The following is a 23,674-nucleotide window of genomic DNA, read 5'->3' on the forward strand; positions in this document are numbered from 1 at the left end:
TCATCATACCGCTCAGGAAGTAGATGTATTCTATATCCTAGAGATGAACGTACTTTGGTGCGAAAAGTGCAAATCAATCCCAGAATAACAGCAAAGGACCTTGTGAAGATGCTGGAGGAAACAGGTACAAAAGTATCTATATCCACAGTAAAACGAGTCTTATATCGACATAACCTGAAAGGCCGCTCAGCAAGGACTACGGTTTGCAACTGCACATGGGGACAAAGATTGTACTTTTTGGAGAAATGTCCTCTGGTCTGATGAAACAAAAATAGAACTGTTTGGCCATAATGACCATCATTATGTTTGGAGGAAAAAGGGGGCGCTTGCAAGCCGAAGAACACCATCCCAACCGTGAAGCACGGGGGTGGCAGCATCATGCTGTGGGGGTGCTTTGCTGCAGGAGGGACTGGTGCACTTCACAAAATAGATGGCATCATGAGGAAGGAAAATGTATGTGGATATAGTGAAGCAACATTTCAAGATATCAGTCAGGAAGTTAAAGCTTGGTCGCAAATGGGTCTTCCAAATGGACAATGACCCCAAACACATTTCCAAAGTTGTGGCAAAATGGATTAAGGACAACAAAGTCAAGGTATTGGAGTGGCCATCACAAAGCCCTGACCTCAATCCTATAGAAAATTTGTGGGCAGAACTGTAAAAGCGTGTGTAAGGAGGCCTACAAACCTGACTCAGTTACACCAGCTCTGTCAGGAGGAATGGGCCAAAATTCACCCAACTTATTGTGGGAAGCTTGTGGAAGGCTACCCAAAACATTTGACCAAAGTTAAACAATTTAAAGGCAATGCTACCAAATACTAATTGAGTGTATGTAAATTTCTGACCCACTGGGAATGTGATGAAAGAAATAAAAGGTGAAATAAATAATTCTCTCTACTATTATCCTGACATTTCACATTCTTAAAATAAAGTGGTGATCCTAACTGACCTAAGACAGGGAACTTATACTATAATTAAATGTCAGGAATTGTGAAAAACTGAGTTTAAATGTATTTGGCTAAGGTGTATGTAAACTTCCGACTTCAGCTGTAGATACAAGATAGTTAAGGATTGTCCATAATATATATTTAAAAAAAATAGTTTTGGGGTTTAGGCTATTAGGCCCATGCATCCGACAGAGAGAGAGAGACAATATTTTCTGACTGGACATTTTGCGCTGCTTTGGTGGAATTCTCCACTCTGTCTAGGCTACATTCTACATCCCTCTCTTGCATCCTATATATAACATATTTATTGAAATAGGCTATGTCACTTTTGTGCTCTTTACTGCGCGGCACCAGTCAAGTTCAAATAGGCTAAACCATTGTCTGTCACATTATGATGTCGTCACCGATGGCTGTCATTCATCGTCGATAGACGGTACTATCGTAATATCGCCAAACCCTATTGTACTATGACCAGCTAGCAAACAAGGCCTTGTGTTGTATTACATATTTCAGACAGTGGTTGTGGTTTATGTTGAGTGTTGAGTCTGTTAGCTGAAGCTCCACACTGACCACATACTTCAGCCTGGAGACTCTGCCAGGTAACCGACCGTCTCTCGGACACTGGGACACGGCCAAGCGCTGGAGGTCAGGGCCCTCACACACCGAGACGCACACACACGTACACACACATGCGCACACACACACACACACACACACACACACACACACACACACACACACACACACACACACACACACACACACACACACACACACACACACACACACACACACACAGACCACACTTCCCTGTTAAAGCTTGGTCAGGACGAACAACCTTGTGTTCGAGGAGTAGTCTGTCAGGCTGGCTGTCAGGCTGGCTGACTCTGCCTTTCTGTGTATCTGTCTATCTGTCTTCCTGGACAGATAGACTGCCTAGAACTATTTATCTACCTAGAACAGTGTGACCCTGATGCTAGCAGGAAGCTGGACAGGTCACTACCAGGCCAGAGCCAGGACACCTGGGGCTCCCAGAGCAGAGAAAACCTCACGAGGCAGGGCCTGAGGGGGCCACGGAGGTTTAGACGAGAGCCCCCCTTGCTCGTCACGTGTGGTGTGGCTGGACTGGGAGTGATAATGGTGATGCACCCAGGTCCAGAATAAGGTCCTGGTCTGGAGATTTCATCAGAGTAGATACTCCATACAGGGAGGACTGGACAACCCTCCTCTCCTGAGGGGGACATTATTAGATTTGTTCCTGAAACTCAGTTAGCCTTTTAGCTGAGGAGGACTGGTTAGCTGCAAAGGCAACATATAGCTGTGCTACAGTAGTCCTATTAGAACTCTGGCGGTGTGTTATGTGTATCAGTCTGGTGTGTACTGTGTGTACTGCCTCCAAGAATGGTTAGGCTATCAATAGTAACATTGCTCAATCTCCACCGTTCCAGCTTTGGGATTCGGGTGCTTTGGCATTGTTGTTGTTGATTTTTAAGCCTCTAAATAAGGCACGATTTTGTAATACCTTGTAAAAGCATTACCCTTAAACTTTACTCCAATCAAACTATTAGTCTGTTCTAATAGCTGTAGTGGCTTATACAGTAGTGGAGTTACGTGAACTTTCGCTTTTGTTTACATAGTGTAGAAATCCAAAGTCACAGAGTCCTAGGAAATCAATTTTTAGTATCCAGTGTCCACTGTCATCTTTTTCTTTGAATGGTAAAGTTCAGAGTTCAAAAGTCCTGTCCTCCTCTATTTCTTGAATTGGTCTTGGTTCAAGGAGTCAGTCCAAAAGCCTGTGGGAATCAGGTGAACTAACTTTATCTAAACAGGAAAGTCACATTGAGACATCTCTTTTCCAATGAGCTTTATCCAATAAAATCAGAATACATTTACAAATAACAGTACACAATACTGTATTATCCTAATGATCAGGGTTGGGGAGTAACTGATTACATATAATCAGTTACAGTAGCAGTCAAACGTTTGGACACACCTACTCATTCAAGGGTTTTTCTTTATTTTTACTATTTTCTACATTGTAGAATAATAGTGAAGACATCAAAACTATGAAATAGTAGTAACCAAAAAAGTGTTAAACAAATCAAAATATATTTTAGATTTTAGATTCTTCAAAGTAGCCACCCTGTGCCTTGATGACAGCTTTGCACACTCTTGGCATTCTCTCAACCAGCTTCACCTGGAATGCTTTTCCAACAGTCTTGAAGGAGTTCCCACATATTCTAAGCATCCTTCACTCTGCGGTCCAACTCATCCCAAACCATCTCAATTGGGTTGAGGTCAGGTGATTGTAGAGGCCAGGTCATCTGATGCAGCAATCCATCACTCTCCTTCTTGGTCAAATAGCCCTTTCACAGCCTGGAGGTGTGTTGGGTCATTGTACTGTTGAAAAACCAAATGATAGTCCCACTAAGCGCAAACCAGATGGGATGGCATATCACTGCAGAATGCTGTGGTAGCCATGCTGGTCACACCTCCTCCTCCATGCTTCACGGTGGGAACCACACATGCGCAGATCATCTGTTCACCTACTCTGCGTCTCACAAAGACACAGTGGTTGGAACCAAAAATCTGAAATTTGGACTCATCAGACCAAAGGACAGATTTCCACCAGTCTAATGTCTATTGCTTGTGTTTCTTGGACCAAAGTAATGAGCACATCAACGGTTCATGTGGGTTTAAAGTTAAAGGTACAATCTGCAATAGTTACAGCTGTTCAATTATCATTCCAATAAAGATGTATGCTATAGCAAATAAGGCTGCCGTTTGGCTGAAAAATGAATTGTGATGATTGTGCCCTTAATTGAAACTCTTCATTCATTTTTTCCTCTAATTATGTCTCATCTCATCGGCTGGCGCTCTACAATGACTTGTTTGAGCTGATTTCTGCTCCACCCGCTGCTGCCTTGCCTTTTGGAATGATTTTAATCATTGAACTCTACTGTGTGTGTGTGTGTGTGCGTGTGCATGCGTGTGTTGAAAGGAAGCGCTATTCGGTTTTAGCAGTGCAGTCATTTCCATCTCATATCCTTCACTGCCCCACTTTCAATCTTAAATCATATATGGAATCTGTGTGTGTGTGTAAATGTTTTACTATACTTGTGAGTACCAGAAGTCCTCACTAGAATAGTAAACCAACTAAAATTCAGAGAACTGAGGACATTTTGCCGGTCCTCACTTGTAAAAAGGCTATTTTAGGCTTAGGTGTTAGGTTTAGGGTTAGGGATGGGAGTTAGGGTTAGGGTTAGGGGTTAAGGTTAGGGTTAAGGTTGGGTTAGGGTTAGGGTAAGGGTTAGGGTTAGGATTAGGTTTAGGGTTAGGTTTAGGGTTAGGGGTTAGGGGTTAGGGAAAATAGGATTTTGAATGGGAATCAATTGTTGGTCCCCAAAAAGTCCTCACAAGTATAGTAAGACATAGCTGTGTGTGTGTGTGTGTGTGTGTGTGTGTGTTAATGTGTGCGTGAATATGTATTTGTGCCTTGAAGTGTGTGTGTTCATTAGAGGGTGTCCTGGAACATTTGTTTGTGTATATGACCATCGTGAGAGAGCAATTTTGCATGTAGAACTCTCCGACGTACTCATACTCATACTCGACTCGAGTGATCGCCGATGATGTGTGTGTTATGTATATGTGGAAAAAGCAAGGGTCATGTCCAGACTAACTGTGCTTGTGGGGCCTCTCTTATGGTGCTAACAGCCCTGATCCTATGTCGACACGTGTGTGTGACACCTGTGACACAAGCTTATTTGGGGTCCTGTTAACAAAGGCTGTGGCTTTGGAGAGATCAGGCGAGCGACTGTACAGAGGCTTTCCAGAGAACTATCCTGTCCCCCGGGGGACATGGTGGGGGTGTAACAGACACACAGACAGACGTTTCAGCAGATATCATTAGACCTGTCAGACAAAGTACTGACAGTGTAGCAGCAGCCTGGGATCCAAACAACATAGTACGGTCTGTACATACCATGTGTGGGTGTGTATGGTGTGTGTGAGTTTGTACATACCGTGTGTGTGGCGTGTTTGACCTCCATTACATAACTATGGTCACAGGTCTGCCAAGGCCCTCTAGGATTTACAGGGAAAAGACGTGGGAGGAACTAGTGAATGGTTCCATACAGAGAACAGACCTTGGACTCCCCCTTTATTTTCTTAGGAAAGAGGAGGTGTGTTTGTCGCTCTGTCATTTTATGTGCTTTTGCCAACATGTTTGTCATTCATTAGGGTGCACGAAAGAGTTTGCTAAACTAAAGCACAAACTGACCAGCTAAGAGGAAATCTGTGTTCAAGTTTTGGTTCATAGAACAATGATCAGAAGGGTGTTGAGCACTCCGGACAGAAACCGCAAGGGGATGGTTGTGAAAATGAATGAGTAATTTGGTTTCACCTAGAAACGAAAGAATGTCAGAGAAAGATGACGGGGCTTCAGTTGTATTTAGACATAATTTATTGGCAGGGAGCCAAAAAAGATGACATACAAAGCTTGCAAGTGCACACACACACACACACACACACACACACACACACACACACACTCCCCCCCACACCCCGTCACACATAGTGCCAGTTGCCTCTCTGACAGCATTGCCATCTGTTAGGCCTTGTTCTTATTCCTTCCAGTCCCTGTCTGTCTGTCCTCAGTCTGGGGCTTCAGACCTTGCTGAAGGTTCCCAAGGGGCGGATAGAGAATGGAGGGACGGATGGAGGTTGGAGGGGCGGGTGGAGGATGAAGGGGCGGATACTACTAAGCCTTGAAACTACAAAGTTGAATTAAATCAGACACATTTGAGAGAGAGAGAGAGAGAGAGAGAGAGAGAGAGAGAGAGAGAGAGAGAGAGAGAGAGAGAGAGAGAGAGAGAGAGAGAGAGAGAGAGAGAGAGAGAGAGAGAGAGAGAGAGAGAGAGAGAGAGAGAGAGAGAGAGAGAGAGAGAGAGAGAGAGAGAGAGAGAGAGAGAGAGAGAGAGAGAGAGAGAGAGAGAGAGAGAGAGAGAGAGAGAGAGAGAGAGAGAGAGAGAGAGAGGTGGTGAGGGTAGACGATGCCCTGAACATTTCTTAGACAAGCACATTTTTGCCTCTTAATCCAGGCATTATACCTGATGTCAGTCAGTTACACTGTCAGATTAACAGAACAGGAACAGATGTGCAGTTTTACCAGAGTAGCTCAATCCTCTGCAGCCGTCTGTGAGACGCCAGGACTATAGAGCAGATAAAGCTGACATTCACACACACACACACAGACACACACACACACACACAGACACGCACACAGACACACACACACACACACACACACACACACACACACACACACACACACAGACACACACACACACACACACAAACACATGTGTGCACATGCACAAATACACACACAAACACACTCCTCTCTCTCTTCTTCTTCCTCTCTTCCTCGCCTCCTTCTCCACTCCTCTAACCAGGTTTGACTCAGGAATGCTGGGTAATTCCCTTAGGTGGTGCTTGGCAATCTGATGTGCGGAGTTCGTGCACTCCGTCTTCCCGCATTAAGACACCTGTGTGTACGTGTGTGTGTGCTCCTCCAGATCACACGTCACTCTAATGCACACACACACACACACACACACACACACACACACACACACACACACGCACGCCTCTTAAGAGCGCCTTTGTGTAAATCCTCTCCTGGAAAAAACACACTTTACTTTGCTGTACTGTACTATACTCCTCTCTCTCTCACTCTTTCTCTCTCTCTCTCTCTCTCTCTCTCTCTCTCTCTCTCTCTCTCTCTCTCTCTCTCTCTCTCTCTCTCTCTCTCTCACATGTCAGTCAGTCACATGTTTCACGCACACTAAGCTTGGGCGGTATCCAGATTTTCATACCTTCATACCGTCCTTGTACTATCTCGGGATATATGGTATTACCTACACTGAACACAAGGGGCACTATTTTCAAACTTAAAAGACCCCACTGAGCCTCTGTAATCCGAAGGTTATCAATGCTAACAAGTACATGTAAAATCCCGTAGCATGCAAACATTTTATACGGTCTCTGACATAAACTATTTGCAGGACAGACATCCCAGCTCATAAAGATATGCAAGTAACTAAAAAATGCTACTCACAGTTTTCTGCACGCACAAAACAAATATTAGATGGCAAGGATCTTAATCCAGAACAGGAATTCTCTGCTGTTACCAAGAGAACCTTGATTTTGCAAGAAGCTAACCACTTAGCTAACTAGCAACTAAGTTAGCAAACCAAATGCACAACTGCAGAGTATTTAGCACATTTTACACAGTTAATTGAATAGTTATAAGATATTTAGCTGGCAAATATTTAGTTGTGAATTCCATACAAGTGTTACCAGATCACCTGGTGTGTGCTACACAGTGAAAGTGACACACGAGTCTCCGGTCATTGTGCGCTTGTAAACAAACAACATGTGACTGGCTCAGCTGTTTTAAAGAACTACTGGTAAGCTTCATGATGAAAAATAATGTAACAGGTAGGGTTGGGCGATGTCAACCTTTGTCCTATCATGATTATGTACCCATAAAACATTTACATTTTAGTCATTTAGCAGACGCTCTTATCCAGAGCGACTTACAGGAGCAATTAGGGTTAAGTGCCTTGCTCAAGGGCACATCGACAGATTTCACCTAGTCGGCTCGGGGATTAGAACCAGCGACCTTTCGGTTACTGGCACAACGCTCTTAACCACTAAGCTACCTTCCGCCCTCTAACCAGGTTTGACTCAGGAAACACTATGATATTTGCCCCCTAACCTGATTAACCTGACCGAGGACATGCGGCAGCTGGGCCTGGTTGTTTGTAGAGGGACGTCCTTGGTGCTCATCTGTCCTCAGGACGGCATGGAAGCCATCCCCAACCCCTTCATCCAGCAGCAGGACGGATAGTCGGCCAGCCTCGTTCTCTAGGATGACCTCACAGTAGTCCAATTCCTGGTGTGTATGTCAATTGTATTTCCTTGATTCCTTGCATCCTCTACTTGCCTCCTTCTCAAAATGCATTGGAGGAGAAGATCAGAGGAGAGGAACCTAAGATATACTCTAATGTGCTTTGAGAAGGAGGGAGGATGTGAGGATTCAATTAAATATTATTGCGGTTAGTATGAAAAAAATATATATACAAATAAAGAAAATGGATGCACTCACTAACTGTAAGTCGCTCTGGATAAGAGTGTCTGCTAAATGACTAAAATGTAAAATTTAATTACTATTATTTAAAAAAATAGTAAATAAAATAAAAATCTGCTAAAACGACAGTTGGAAGATAGCACGAAATGTGTCTGTGTCTGTGTTGTGCACACATGGAGCAGTGACAGTCTGATGAGGAATGGTATCACTTACTGTATAGGCCTAGTGACTTTGGTTATACATCATGGTCTGTCTTCAGAACTGGATAATAATTGCATTATTTACCTCATAAAATAATAGTAAATAAATAGCCTAATATTCTTTGTTTTATCGCTCATAAAGCTGTGATTGAGAATAGCCTATGCCGAGGCTATGAACTTTCATTCTTGTTATTTTTTAAAGCGGCAACTTTAGGACAACACCTTTTTAGGCTAGAATATTCTGGAAATAAGCTAGCGTTAATAACTTTAAAGCTTTTATGATAGGCCTAGTAGGAGGATAGATAATTGGCCATTTGGTTTTCAACCTCGCAATTTCTTTCTTAAAAAGCTTAAACTTATTAGAGTTGTCTATAGGTTGAATGAATAGGTTTAGGCTATAGCCTAGGCCCATGCATCAGAGAGAGAGAGAGAGAGAGAGAGAATATTTTCTGACTGGACATTTTGCGCCGCTTTAGTGGAATTCTCCACTCTGTCTAGCCTACATTCCTCTCTTGTGTACTGCCCTGCTGTGTTCTGCCCTGCTGTGTACTGCCCTGCTGTGTGCTGCCCTGCTGTGTACTGCCCTGCTGTGTGCTGCCCTGCTGTGTACTGCCCTGCTGTGTACTGCCCTGCTGTGTGCTGCCCTGCTGTGTACTGCCCTGCTGTGTACTGCCCTGCTGTGTGCTGCCCTGCTGTGTACTGCCCTGCTGTGTACTGCCCTGCTGTGTGCTGCCCTGCTGTGTGCTGCCCTGCTGTGTACTGCCCTGCTGTGTGCTGCCCTGCTGTGTGCTGCCCTGCTGTGTACTGCCCTGCTGTGTACTGCCCTGCTGTGTACTGCCCTGCTGTGTACTGCCCTGCTGTGTACTGCCCTGCTGTGTACTGCCCTGCTGTGTGCTGCCCTGCTGTGTGCTGCCCAGCTGTGTGCTGCCCTGCTGTGTTCTGCGAGAGTCCGTTCTTTACTGCGCGGCGCCCAATATCACCCAAACCTAGTAACAGATAAAATAAAGAACACGATCTGCTTTATTGCGTAACCTAGTGCACAAGTTGACTGCAGGAATTTAATAAATATTCAGATTGAATAAAATACATCAAATAAATAGTTTCAACAGTAATTTCAAAGTACCACGGGATATGGTATATACGGTGTACCGCCCTACCCTAACGCACCCCCTCCACACACACATACACACACACACACACACACACACACACACACACACACACACACACACACACACACACACGTATGCTATTATTGTGCTATTGCTACATTACACACCATACTTTATGGCCAGGCCCTGTTTGGCGTTCTGTTGCTGTGTGTTAAAGTGTGTCAGCATGTGAGTGCAGCATGATAGTCAGGTGACTACTGGGAAACAGGTCAGAACACCTGGCTGTGTCCAGGTTCTGAGGTGAACTTTGACACTCTGGTTGCTGATAGGACACACGCACACACACACATACACACACACAGAGAGAGATAGGGCTCGGTTGGGAGTTGTGTAACTGATACCTACTGATACCCAGCATGTGGGAGAGGGAGAAGACTTTGACTTCTGGGAGGGAAGCTGAAATTCACAGAGAGAGACAGAAAGAGAAAGAGATCGATAGAGAGAAAGATAGAGAGTGAGAGGAGAGGAGAGAGAGAGAGAGAGAGAGAGAGAGAGAGAGAGAGAGAGACAGAGAGAGAGACAGAGAGAGATTTGATTTATTTCACTTTTGTTTACTATCAACTTCACTTGCTTTGGCAATGTTAACATATGTTTCCCATGCCAATAAAGCCCTTAAATTGAATTGAAATTGAATTGAAATTGAGAGAAAGAGGACAGAGAAAGAGAAAGAGAGATAGGGGGGACAGTGAATGATTAACCCATCAATGGCCAGGGGACACCACAGTCAGATCATCACACCCCAACTGAAATACAGTGGGGAAAAAAAAGTATTTAGTCAGCCACCAATTGTGCAAATTCTCCCACTTAAAAAGATGAGAGAGGCCTGTAATTTTCATCATAGGTACACGTCAACTATGACAGACAAAATGAGGAAAAAAAATCCAGAAAATCACATTGTAGGATTTTTTATGAATTTATTTGCAAATGATGGTGGAAAATAAGTATTTGGTCAATAACAAAAGTTTCTCAATACTTTGTTATATACCCTTTGTTGGCAATGACACAGGTCAAACGTTTTCTGTAAGTCTTCACAAGGTTTTCACACACTGTTGTTGGTATTTTGGCCCATTCCTCCATGCAGATCTCCTCTAGAGCAGTGATGTTTTGGGGCTGTCGCTGGGCAACACAGACTTTCAACTCCCTCCAAAGATTTTCTATGGGGTTCAAATCAAATCAAATCAAATCAAATTTTATTGGTCACATGCGCCGAATACAACAGGTGCAGACATTGCAGTGAAATGCTTACTTACAGCCCTTAACCAACAGTGCATTTATTTTAAACAAAAAAAGTAAGAATAAAACAACAACAACAAAAAAGTGTTGAGAAAAAAAGAGCAGAAGCAAAATAATGGGGTGGGGGGGCAGTGCAAATAGTCCGGGTAGCCACGATCAGCTGTTCAGGAGTCTTATGGAGTCTTAAGTGGAGTCTTAAGGGTTTCTATGGGGTTGAGATCTGGAGACTGGCTAGGCCACTCCAGGACCTTGAAATGCTTCTTACGAAGCCACTCCTTCGTTGCCCGGGCGGTGTGTTTGGGATCATTGTCATGCTGAAAGACCCAGCCACGTTTCATCTTCAATGCCCTTGCTGATGGAAGGAGGTTTTCACTCAAAATCTCACGATACATGGCCCCATTCATTCTTTCCTTTACACGGATCAGTCGTCCTGGTCCCTTTGCAGAAAAACAGCCCCAAAGCATGATGTTTCCACCCCCATGCTTCACAGTAGGTATGGTGTTCTTTGGATGCAACTCAGCATTCTTTGTCCTCCAAACACGACGAGTTGAGTTTTTACCAAAAAGTTATATTTTGGTTTCATCTGACCATATGACATTCTCCCAATCCTCTTCTGGATCATCCAAATGCACTCTAGCAAACTTCAGACGGGCCTGGACATGTACTGGCTTAAGCAGGATTTGAGTCCCTGGCGGCGTAGTGTGTTACTGATGGTAGGCTTTGTTACTTTGGTCCCAGCTCTCTGCAGGTCATTCACTAGGTCACCCCGTGTGGTTCTGGGATTTTTGCTCACTGTTCTTGTGATCATTTTGACCCCACAGGGTGAGATCTTGCGTGGAGCCCCAGATCGAGGGAGATTATCAGTGGTCTTGTATGTCTTCCATTTCCTAATAATTGCTCCCACAGTTGATTTCTTCAAACCAAGCTGCTTACCTATTGCATATTCAGTCTTCCCAGCATGGTGCAGGTCTACAATTTTGTTTCTGGTGTCCTTTGACAGCTCTTTGGTCTTGGCCATAGTGGAGTTTGGAGTGTGACTGTTTGAGGTTGTGGACAGGTGTCTTTTATACTGATAACAAGTTCAAACAGGTGCCATTAATACAGGTAACGAGTGGAGGACAGAGGAGCCTCTTAAAGAAGAAGTTACAGGTCTGTGAGAGCCAGAAATCTTGCTTGTTTGTAGGTGACCAAATACTTATTTTCCACCATAATTTGCAAATAAATTCATTAAAAATCCTACAATGTGATTTTCTGGAGAAAAAAAATCTCAATTTGTCTGTCATAGTTGACGTGTACCTATGATGAAAATTACAGGCCTCTCTCATCTTTTTAAGTGGGAGAACTTGCACAATTGGTGGCTGACTCAATACTTTTTTCCCCCACTGAGATGGCACCCTATTTCTTATATTGCACTACTTTTGACATCATCTTCATCTTCGCCTTGAACCATCTGTTCCCTGAACCATCTGAGCCATGATCCATCTGAGCCATGAACCATCTGAGCCATGATCCATCTGAGCCATGAACCATCTGAGCCATGAACCATCTGAGGCCTGAACCATCTGAGCCATGAACCATCTGAGCCATGATCCATCTGAGCCATGAACCATCTGAGCCATGATCCATCTGAGCCATGAACCATCTGAGCCATGATCCATCTGAGCCATGAACCATCTGAGGCCTGAACCATCTGAGCCATGAACCATCTGAGCCATGAACCATCTGAGCCATGATCCATCTGAGCCATGAACCATCTGAGCCATGAACCATCTGAGCCATGAACCATCTGAGCCATGATCCATCTGAGGCCTGAACCATCTGAGCCATGAACCATCTGAGCCATGATCCATCTGAGCCATGAACCATCTGAGCCATGAACCATCTGAGCCATGAACCATCTGAGGCCTGAACCATCTGAGCCATGAACCATCTGAGCCATGATCCATCTGAGCCATGAACCATCTGAGCCATGATCCATCTGAGCCATGAACCATCTGAGCCATGATCCATCTGAGCCATGAACCATCTGAGCCATGAACCATCTGAGGCCTGAACCATCTGAGCCATGATCCATCTGAGCCATGAACCATCTGAGCCATGATCCATCTGAGCCATGAACCATCTGAGCCATGATCCATCTGAGCCATGAACCATCTGAGGCCTGAACCATCTGAGCCATGAACCATCTGAGCCATGAACCATCTGAGCCATGAACCTTGGAAGATAAGAGAAAAGAAAGGAAGAACACATATCAAATGAAATCAAATTGTATTTTACACATGCACCGAAAACAACGTGTCTAGACTTTACCGTGAAATGCTTGAATACGAGCCGTTCCCAATGATGCAGAGTAAAACAATTATAAAATAAAATTCACAAGAATGGAGCCATATACAGGGAGTACCAGTACCAGATCAGCCTCAATTTGTCAGGGAATGGACTCTACAAGGTGTCGAAAGCGTTCCACAGGGATGCTGGATGTCCTTTGGGTGGTGGACCATTCTTGATACACATGGGTAACTGTTGAGCGTGAAAAACCCAGCAGCGTTGCAGTTCTTGACACAAACCGGTGCGCCTGGCACCTACTACCATACCCCGTTCAAAGGCGCTTCAATCTTTTGTCTTGCCCATTCACCCTCTGAATGGAATGGCACACATACACAATCCATGTCTCAATTGTCTCAAGGCTTAAAAATCCTTCTTTAACCTGTCTCCTCTCCTTCATCTACACTGATTGAAATGGATTTAAAAAGTGACATCAAAAGGGATCATAGCTTTCACCTGGATTCACCTGGTCAGTCTATGTCATGGAAAGAGCAGGTGTCCTTAATGTTTTGTATACTCAGTGTATATGTATTGCAATTCGATACTGTGATTTTATTGTGATTCGATGTTCCAAACATATTTCTCACCATATGTCTGCTGCAGAGAGACAAGAGAGAGTTATGAGAAAATGAGTTTTGATCAGTCATGGAAATAAAAGTGCTGAAAACAAATTGGCTCCGTATTCAGAAAGAAGATTGAGAACAAGCTATGAAGGAAAAATGCTGGAGTTTTGGTGCAGGTACAGCCAACTAGCGCAAAAATTATATTTTGATTTTGTCAAAATGATACGATACTATATATTATCAAAAATAATATCCAAATATGTAACTGTGTCGATTTTGTCCTCCATTGCTAGTGTGTGTGCATATGTAGTGTATGTGAATGTGTGTGGGTTTTGTGTGAGAGTGTCAGTGTTGTGTGTGTGAGTGAGTGTGTTTATAATCTGTATATATAGTATTGTGAGTGTACGTAGAGTCAGTGCAAGATAGGGTCAGTGCAGATAGTTCGGGTAACCATTTAATTAACAATTTAGCAGTCTTATGGCTATTTAGCAGTCTTATGGCTTGGGGTTAGAAGCTGTCTCGGAGCCTGTTGGTCCGAGAGCTGATGCTCCGGTACCGTTTGCTGGACTGTAGCGAAGTGAACAGTCTGTGGCTTGGGCAGCTGGAGTCTTGGCAATTTTTCGGGCCTTCCTCTGATACCGCCTGATATAGAGGTCCTGGATGGCAGGGAGCTCGGCCGCAGTGATGTACTGGGCTGTCCGCACCACCCTCTGTAGCGCTTTGCGGTCGAGGGCGGTGCATTTGCCATACCAAGCCAGGGCCGGCTTTACGGGGTGGCAAAGCCGGGCATGGACCCCCCAGATAGAATTTGGGCTCCCCCCAGTATTGTTTCCCCATAAACATAACAAATGGTATATGAATTACAATGCCCGGTTTTGCCAATGTAGCGCTGCCGGGCCTGCCAGTAGAGCAGACCAGGACAGAGGCTATATGCCGGGTGTGCGCTCATTATCTGAGGAGGTGGAAGGAGGGGGGATGTAATCATTAATCAATAAGGCACAAGAGCCAGTGCTGTATCATGAATACAGTGACAGCTAAACGGCGTTGTTCGGTGGAGGGCCAGTCAACCCATTTAACTGTGACTGAATTCATGATACAGCACTGCCTCGGATGCCTTATTGCTTTTATAAAACTATTACCAACATATTAAAATAACCATTTTAACGTTTTCATTCAAACGTTATTTTGATTTCGTTTTTTCTATTGGCATTTACTTGGATATGTCCATGATAATGACGTTGATGCGTGATTTCAGCTGGCTCAGAAAAAGTTGTCTCGTCCCGTCTCGTCTGGGCAGTGTTCACTCTATGTATGGTACTACAGAGATCGAAATTCTAAAGTGAAACATTGTTTCCGAGGTCGGACAGGCGACAGCGAGGCTTATATTAACCCCCGCTGTACCAAACTAAATGCTAGGCTGGAAGGAAGGGGAAATAATGTGCGAGTTGAGATATACAAGAGATGATTCAGCAACATGAACATGATATTCTTATGGAGGCACAGTGATAATTTTCAGATGGAACTGTTAGCAGGCATAGGTGTGTCTGTGATGGTCAATACAGCACAGCTTGGAACGCTGCTCTTCCAATCAGCATCCAGGATCCAAACAACAAGTTTTATAATGTAGTATTCAGTAGTTAAAATCCAAAAATGCATTCTGATTGGGCACCTAGCCATGCAATGTCATAAGGTACCAACTCCATTACCTTGTTTGGAAAGCTCATTGGATCCCACCCAGCGCGGGGTCAAATTGATCTGGGGTTCTTTTCACAGAGAGGGAAAAAAGTTGTTCACTTTTGTAGACAGCTACAGCTATTAATAGCATAGCTATTAGCTACTAGCTTCGTTACGTTTTGGTGGCGGCGAGCTGAATAATTATAGCTGGCTAATCATCATGGATATCTGAAAATGGCTGGGAACGGAGGACCACCATGTCAAGAGCGATGCCGAGCTAACCGAGCAGCCTGCTGGCCGACCACCGAGGTTAAGGAGCCTAGCAAAACATTTTATACCCACCCATCCCCCACGCTGCCTGCTGACCAACAAGATGGAGAAAAGCCAGGGCCTAGCACCAACAGCACGAGGGTAACGTCACAAAAAGTACCTGCACCTCCGTTACCCCAGCAACTAGCACCTGACGAACTGTCGGATCTAACCAAAACTGAACTAGTGGAAGCAGAGTTTATTGTGGCTCGCAAATTCTTGCAAAGTGAAATCGCAACCATAAATGGACCCCACTCAGTGTTCTTCAAAGATACGGCAGGCCTTTGTCAGCAATGCCGACTGTGCTGTTGGCACTGAAATCATTACATTTACGTCATTTAGCAGACGCTCTTATCCAGAGCAATTAGACTTAAGTGCCTTGCTCAAGGGCATATCGAGAGATTTTTCACCTAGTCAGCTCAGGGATTCAAACCAGTGACCATTCAGTTACTGGCCCAACGCTCTTAACTGCTAGGCTACCTGCCATATGGATTAACATTTGGGACATACACAACAATGTACGAAAATTCCTTCTCCACCCTAAAGAACATATTCAGTGAACACAAATGCACCATGTTACATCAACAAAAAGCCCAGCTTGTCCAGCTGGCATTTGAGAGGGACCTGACAAGTACATTTCTTCAGAAACTTCCTGAGGTTCAAGACAGCATGGAGGAGGTTGCAACTCTTCTATATGGTCAGCTACAACCTTTATGGCCCTGGCCACCTTGCCAGAATGATTAATTCATTGGTTTTCCCTAATGTAAGCCTGGTTGTTTGGCAGATTTTTTATGTACTGTATAGTTTAGGCCTGTTTTTAACCTTAATGCATCTGTGACGATCCCGGCTGTCTGAGTCGGGTCCTGTCTGGTGACTAGTGTTCCTGCTCGTATTCTCCAGTTTCCCGAGGGTTCGGGAACGCTCCGGGGAGCGCTCTGGTTTTCCGCACCTGCATCCCATCAGCAATCTGCACACCTGGTCCTGATCATCACCCTTCTTAGGCTCTGGCCCAACATCCAGTTCCTGCCGGATCGTTAGCCATGAACAGTATGTTGTCAGCGTATCAGTCTCTGAGCCAGTAGTGTTAGTTTTGTTGTTTTGCACCTTTTTGACTTGCTGTGTACTGACCTCCGTTTTGTTCTGTCTGCAGTCTCTCACCCGGAACCTTCACCCAACCTCTGCCTGATGGTCGGCGGCTGCCGAGCCAGTACCGGACCAACCACTGCACCCTCAACAACCCATCCACGCCACCCGCTCTGTTCCCTGGATTATTCAGCTTCACTCGGACTCTATTAATAAACACTCACCTTTGTCTCACGTACCGTGTCCTGGTCTGCTTCTGGGTTCTGGCTTAGTTAACCGTGACAGAACGATCCGGCCAGTAATGAACCCAGCGGACCTGGACTCTGTTCGCCATGCTATTACCCAGCAGGAGAAGATGTTGGGCCATCATAGCACGGTACTACAGGAGATCGCGTTGTCAGTTCGGAACCTTTCTACCGGTCTGACGGAGGTCCAGAACCAACGCAAGTGTCCGGTGGAGGATCCACTACCGGTTTCACCCATCTCGCCTGCCGCTTCTGAAGCTGTGTCCATCCGTGAGCCCAAGGTTCCGACGCCGGATAAGTATGAGGGAGAGCTGGGAAGATGCCGTTCCTTCCTTATGCAGTGTGGACTAGTGTTCGATCTACAGCCCTACTCTTATGCCACAGACAAGGCTAGGATAGCCTTTGTGATTGAGTTGCTGCGTGGTCGAGCGCTGGAGTGGGCTTCAGCCGTTTGGGAACGACAGGATCCCTGCATGGCTTCATACCAGGGGTTCACGGCCGAGATGAGGAAGCTCTTCGACCATTCCGTCCGAGGGAGGGACGCAGCTAGGCGCCTGTTTTCGCTTCGCCAAGGAACTCGCAGCGTGGCCGACTTCGTGATCGAGTTCAAGACGTTGGCTGTGGAGAGTGGGTGGAACGAGGAGTCTCTGCAAGCGGCCTTTTACCAGGGTCTGTCGGAGCAGCTCAAGGATGAGTTGATCTCCTATCCGGAGCCTAGTGACCTGGACAGCTTGGTAGCTTTGTCTATTCGGGTGGATAATCGAGTCCGAGAGCGAAGGAGGGAGAAGCAATGGGTTCCGTCCAACCGATCAGCTTCTCAGGATCCAGTCGGGTCGTCCAAACTGCGCGGCTCGCTAAAGTTGGGAGGACTTTTAGCGAGCCAGTTTCGACCTCTCAATACCTCTGTCAGACCCCGTTTCCCGGCTACCCTTATGAACAGGAATCAGAGCTTAGCGATTAACGCTTTGATCGATTCAGGTGCCGATGGAAGCTTTCTAGATGCCGAGTTGGTGGAACAGCTGGGGCTTTCCAAGGAGCAATTGCCGGAAGCCATTGAAGCTACCACTCTGAACGGCAGTAGTCTGGCACGTATCACGATGAGGACTGAACCGGTTAAGATGCGGTTGTCGGGGAATCATTCTGAGATGATTTCATTCTTCATTCTGCCGTCTTCCCATGTTCCTCTGGTCCTTGGATACCCCTGGCTGAAGGAACACAATCCCACGTTCGATTGGGTGACGGGCAAGGTAACGAGTTGGAGCCTTGATTGTCATGCTAACTGTCTCAAGACTGCCTGCCCCCATTCGGTTCCCAGTCAGGTGATTGAGGCTAAACCCCCAGATTTGTCCCTGGTTCCCGAGACATATCACGATTTGGGGGAAGTTTTCAGTAAGCAGAAGGCTCTGTCACTCCCCTCCCCACCGACCATATGATTGTGCCATCAACCTGGTCCCTGGAGCTGTCTACCCCAAGGGAAGGTTATACAGTATCTCCCGACCTGAACGTGAGGCGTTGGAGACCTACATCAAGGAGTCCCTAGCTGCTGGTCTCGTTCGTCCCTCGTCATCACCCCTGGGGGGCAGGATTCTTCTTTGTGGGTAAGAAGGATGGCTCTCTTCGACCGTGTATTGATTATCGGGGGTTGAATGACATCACGGTCAAGAACAAGTATCCCCTGCCCTTGATGAGTTCTGCCTTCGACTCCTTACAGGGTGCTACGGTGTTCACCAAGCTAGACCTACGCAATGCGTATCACCTGGTCCGGATCAGAGAGGGGGACGAGTGGTTGACGGGTTTCAATACACCGATGGGTCACTTGAGTATCAGGTGATGCCGTTTGGACTGACCAATGCTCCAGCGGTATTCCAGAGTATGGTGAACGAGCGTCCTGAGAGATATGATCGGTCTCTTTGTGTTTGTTTACCTGGATGACATTCTGATCTTCTCGAAGGAACCTTCCGACCACGTCCAGCATGTCCGGCAGGTTCTGCAGCGATTGTTGGAGAATCGCCTGTTTGTGAAGGCCGAGAAGTGCGAGTTTCACGCCCACACGACATCCTTTCTCGGGTACATCATCTCCAGGGGAGAGATTAGGATGGACCAGGAGAAGGTTAGAGCGGTTCTGGAATGGGCCCAGCCCGGTACGAGATTGCAGCTCCAGAGATTTTTGGGGTTTGCGAATTTCTACCGCAGATTCATCCGGGATTACAGCCGTGTGGCCGCTCCGTTAACTGCCTTGACTTCCAGCATCAGGACCTTCAAGTGGAATCCGGAGGCGGATCGAGCGTTTCTGGATTTGAAGAGGCGATTCACCAACGCACCGATTCTCTCTCAACCGGACACGGCCCGTCAGTTCGTCGTTGAAGTGGACGCGTCTGATGTGGGAGTTGGCGCCATCCTGTCGCAGCGATGCTCCACGGACAGTAAACTCCATCCCTGCGCCTACTACTCTCGTCGCCTTTCGCCTGCGGAGAGGAATTACGATGTGGGTAACCGGGAGCTTCTCGCGGTGAAACTTGCCTTGGAGGAGTGGCGCCACTGGTTGGAGGGGGCGGAGCAACCGTTTATTGTCTGGACGGACCACAAGAATCTTGCTTACGTGCAATCGGCTAAACGTCTCAACTCCCGTCAGGCCAGGTGGGCGTTGTTTTTCGGACGATTCAAGTTTGCCCTGACGTTCCGACCTGGATCTAAGAACGGCAAGGCGGACGCCTTGTCCCGGATGTTCTCCAAGACGGAGGAGAGTGGGTCCAAGACCGAGACAATCCTCCCCCCGGAACTGCGTCGTGGGAGCAGTTATGTGGAAGATTGAGGAGGAGGTGCTGGCGGCCCTTCGGACTCAGCCCGGTCCCGGTAACGGTCCACCCGGTCGGTTGTTTGTGCCTGAGTCGGTTCGTCCTGCTGTCCTCAAATGGTCCCACGCCAGCAAGATGGCTTGTCACCCTGGCGTGGCTCGGACTATGGCGTTTCTTCGCAGACGTTTTGGTGGCCTGCCATGGCCGAGGATACTCGGGGTTTTGTTGCTGCCTGTCCAGTGTGTGCGCAGAATAAGAGTACCAATCGGCCCAGCTCTGGACTACTTCACCCCCTTCCTATTCCCCGGCGACCATGGTCGCATCTGGCCCTGGACTTCGTCACGGGGTTGCCCGCTTCTGAGGGGAACACGGTCGTTCTGACTATCGTGGACAGATTCAGCAAGTTCGCCCACTTTGTGCCAATTGCCAAGCTTCCCTCTGCCTCGGAGACGTCCGAGATCCTGGTTAGGGAGGTTTTCAGGGTCCACGGTTTGCCCAGTGATATCGTTTCCGACCGTGGCCCTCAGTTTACCTCTGCTGTCTGGAAGTCCTTCTGTTTGGCCATTGGAGCTACGGTCAGTCTCACATCTGGTTTTCACCCCCAATCCAATGGTCAGGCGGAGAGAGCCAACCAGAAGATGGAATCAACGCTACGCTGTCTGGTCTCTTCCAACCCCACCTCCTGGGTCTCTCAGTTGCCTTGGGTTGAGTATGCCCACAATACTCTTCCTACATCTGCCACTGGGATGTCTCCCTTCCAGTGCCTGTATGGCTACCAACCTCCCCTGTTTCCTTCTCAGGAGAAGGAGCTCTCAGTGCCTTCTGTTCAGGCCCATATTCGGCGTTGCCACCGGACCTGGCATCGGGCCAGAAAGGCACTCCTTAGAGTTTCGGACCGGTATCAGCTCCAGGCGAATCGTCGCCGGATTCCCGCTCCCACCTATACCATCGGAGATAGGGTTTGGTTGGCCACACGGGATCTTCCGTTACGGACTGAGTCTAGGAAGTTGTTACCGAAGTTCATTGGTCCGTTTGTGGTGGAGAAGGTGATCAATCCAGTGGCAGTTCGACTCAAACTACCGAGGACGCTCAGAGTCCATCCCACCTTTCATGTCTCCTGCCTCAAGCCTGTCTTCCTCAGTCCTCTGTTGCCTCCTCCGCCTCCTCCTCCTCCTCCTCGGATGATCGGAGGTGGTCCTGCCTACACGGTGCGTCGCATCATGGATTCCAGACGGCGGGGCCGGGGTTTCCAGTATCTCGTGGACTGGGAGGGGTATGGCCCTGAAGAGAGGAGTTGGATTCCGCGGCGACAGGTCCTAGACGCAGACCTCATCAGTGACTTCTACCGCCTCCATCCTGGCGCTCCGGGGAAGTCCGCCCGGTGGCGTTCGTCGGAGGGGGGTACTGTGACGATCCCGGCTGTCTGAGTCGGGTCCTGTCTGGTGACTAGTGTTCCTGCTCGTATTCTCCAGTTTCCCGAGGGTTCGAGAACGCTCCGGGAGCGCTCTGGTTTTCCGCACCTGCATCCCATCAGCAATCTGCACACCTGGTCCTGATCATCACCCTTCTTAGGCTCTGGCCCAACATCCAGTTCCTGCCGGATCGTTAGCCATGAACAGTATGTTGTCAGCGTATCAGTCTCTGAGCCAGTAGTGTTAGTTTTGTTGTTTTGCACCTTTTTGACTTGCTGTGTACTGACCTCCGTTTTGTTCTGTCTGCAGTCTCTCACCCGGAACCTTCACCCAACCTCTGCCTGATGGTCGGCGGCTGCCGAGCCAGTACCGGACCAACCACTGCACCCTCAACAACCCATCCACGCCACCCGCTCTGTTCCCTGGATTATTCAGCTTCACTCGGACTCTATTAATAAACACTCACCTTTGTCTCACGTACCGTGTCCTGGTCTGCTTCTGGGTTCTGGCTTAGTTAACCGTGACAGCATCTTTTAGATGTATGTGTGATTCTTAATGTCATTGCTTGCTTTTGCGGGTCTAATTACTATTGATAGATACAGCTTTGCATTATTTGATGGGTATAGGGACAATGACTAATGTAGCCTATTGGTTGTGTTCTGAGGTGAAATTGGCAGTACATCTAACGTTATCCTTTCATGGCGCTGACTGGAGGTAGCCTTCTGTCCATGGCCCTGAATCGATGGTGTGTGCTGTTTTAATGAGCGCATCTTGGGCTACTAGTCTTCGTGGGGCTTCTCTTCAACATCGCATGCTTTTTTTTTCAAAATGACAGATGTTGTGTATATGGCTGCAGTTCAGATAGGCCTCCATTTTAGAAAATGTTTGACCAAGACCGTGTGTAGCCAACTAAAAGAAGTAGGCAAACTTTCAGTAGGCTACTGTAAAAGTGATGTCAATACTATGAAAACGACACAGCCTACTTTTTTGCCCCCTTCCTGCTTTCTTGCGATAGCGTGTGTTTTTGTGTGTGTGTGTGTGTGTGCGTGTGTGTGTTGCTCTCGGAATGGGCATTACTCTTATTCACGGCAGATTCAAATTAGCTACTGCCATGTAGGAAATTTCACATCAGCTATGATTATAGAATATGCACTTAGTTTGATTTAAGTTTGCTTTTCTGAAGCTCTCCCACACAGAAAATATTGCGCACCTGGAGAAGTGGCAGCTTGGTTACGCTCATTGCGTATTGTCACAAATCTGACGGAAATGTAGCCTATAGTTCTTATTATTGAAGTTTAAGCTATGAAGCCTGTAAGAATCATTGATAAGCTAGTGGTGCTCATCCTGTCCAGCTGATCTGTGTGTGTTGGTAGGCACAAATCATGTGTAGGTCTATGGCAGCTACAGCTGCATTTCGGATACACATGTCATAGTGGGGCACATATCTTTCTGGTGTTATTATATAAAACGACGGTTGTTGATGTGTACAGCTACATTTCAGATCCATTTTTGTACATTTGAACAGTAGTAGGACCAATCTACCTTATGTTATTAGGGCTCTAAAGCAATACTAGTTGTGCCCCCCATGGATTTAAAATGGCCCCTCAGGCATGTCATCCTAGAGCCAGGCCTGTACCAAGCGTTGATGCAGCCAGTCAAGATGCTCTCGACGTTGCATCTGTATAACTTTTTTTAGGATCCGAGGGGCCCATGGCAAAACTTTTCAGCCTCCTGAGGGGGAAGAGGCGCTGTCAAATCAAATCAAATCAAATTGTATTGGCCACATGCGCCGAATACAACAGGTGCAGACATTACAGTGAAATGCTTACTTACAGCCCTTAACCAACAGTGCATTTATTTTTTACAAAAAAGTAAAAATAAAACAACAAAAAAAGTGTTGAGAAAAAAAGAGCAGAAGTAAAATAAAATAACAGTAGGGAGGCTATATATACAGGGGGGTACCGGTGCAGAGTCAATGTGCGGGGGCACCGGCTTGTTTAGGTAGTTGAAGTAATATGTACATGTGGGTAGAGTTAAAGTGACTATGCATAAATAATTAACAGAGTAGCAGCAGCGTAAAAGGATGGGGTGGGGGGGCAGTGCAAATAGTCCGGGTAGCCATGATTAGCTGTTCAGGAGTCTTATGGCTTGGGGGTAGAAGCTGTTGAGAAGTCTTTTGGACCTAGACTTGGCACTCCGGTACCGCTTGCCGTGCGGTAGCAGAGAGAACAGTCTATGACTAGGGTGGCTGGAGTCTTTGACAATTTTGAGGGCCTTCCTCTGACACCGCCTGGTATAGAGGTCCTGGATGGCAGGAAGCTTGGCCCCAGTGATGTACTGGGCCGTACGCACTACCCTCTGTAGTGCCTTGCGGTCGGAGGCCAAGCAGTTGCCATACCAGGCGGTGATGCAACCAGTCAGGATGCTCTCGATGGTGCAGCTGTAGAATTTTTTGAGGATCTGAGGACCCATGCCAAATCTTTTCAGTCTCCTGAGGGGGAATAGGCTTTGTCGTGCCCTCACTCACGACTGTCTTGGTGTGTTTGGACCATGATAGTTTGTT

The 23,674-nt window shown here is 46.7% G+C and overlaps 1 protein-coding gene across 1 annotated transcript in view; it reads left to right on the forward strand.

Annotated features, from left to right (window-relative positions):
* The window catches only part of LOC121586655 (ataxin-1-like), a 183,261-nt gene that overhangs the window by 19,111 nt on the left and 140,476 nt on the right, over positions 1 to 23,674 (forward strand). The window lies entirely within an intron of this gene.

This window comes from Coregonus clupeaformis, chromosome 17, assembly GCF_020615455.1.
Source record: "Coregonus clupeaformis isolate EN_2021a chromosome 17, ASM2061545v1, whole genome shotgun sequence".
NCBI classification, from domain to species: Eukaryota; Metazoa; Chordata; class Actinopteri; order Salmoniformes; family Salmonidae; genus Coregonus; species Coregonus clupeaformis.